The 649-nt window shown below is 39.4% G+C and overlaps 1 non-coding gene across 1 annotated transcript; it reads left to right on the top strand.

The window, feature by feature from the left end:
- Positions 1–262: 262 nt before the first annotated feature.
- On the top strand, positions 263–366 carry LOC112724281 (small nucleolar RNA R71). The gene has a single exon (XR_003163452.1). It is a non-coding gene; the product is annotated as a small nucleolar RNA R71 (small nucleolar RNA).
- Positions 367–649: the final 283 nt, after the last annotated feature.

The raw sequence follows: 649 nt of genomic DNA, 5'->3' as shown, positions 1-649 counted from the left end.
CTGATGCAGCTTGCATTCCAGACGGACTCTAAGAAATCATATTGACTTACTGAGTCAATATTTTATTCTGAGCCAATATGGCATTCAGAGTATCAATCATATTGACATGAATTGGTTATTTGCAACTATTTCAATGAGTTCCTGGGCTTCTGCAGGCGTCTTCTTCAGATGAAGAGATCCTCTAGCAGAGTGGTCCAATAACATCTTGGACAATTCAGACAGACCATCATAGAATATATATATGATGCTCCATTCTGAAAACATGTCAGAAGGACACCTTCTGATCAATTACTTGTATCTTTCCCAAGCTTCATAGAGGGATTCACCTTCCTTCTGTCTGAAGGTTTAGACTTCCACTCTAAGCTTGCTCAATTTTTGAGGTGGAAAGAAGTTGGCCAAGAAAGCATTGACCAACTTTTCCTAAGATTTCAGGCTATCTTTAGGTTGTGAGTCTAACCATGTCCTAGCTCTGTCTCTTATAGCAAAGGGGAAAAGCATAAGTCCGTAGACCTCAGGATTAACCTCATTGGTCTTAACAGTGTCACAGATTTGCAAGAATTCATCTAAAAACTGATGAGGATCTTCCAATGGAAGTCCATGAAACTTGCAATTCTGTTGCATCAGAGAAACTAATTGAGGCTTAAGCTCA

Source organism: Arachis hypogaea, chromosome 11 (genome assembly GCF_003086295.3).
Source record: "Arachis hypogaea cultivar Tifrunner chromosome 11, arahy.Tifrunner.gnm2.J5K5, whole genome shotgun sequence".
Classification (NCBI taxonomy): domain Eukaryota; kingdom Viridiplantae; phylum Streptophyta; class Magnoliopsida; order Fabales; family Fabaceae; genus Arachis; species Arachis hypogaea.
The sequence above is the reverse complement of the archived record's forward strand: the minus strand, read 5'-3'. Positions and strand labels throughout refer to the sequence as shown.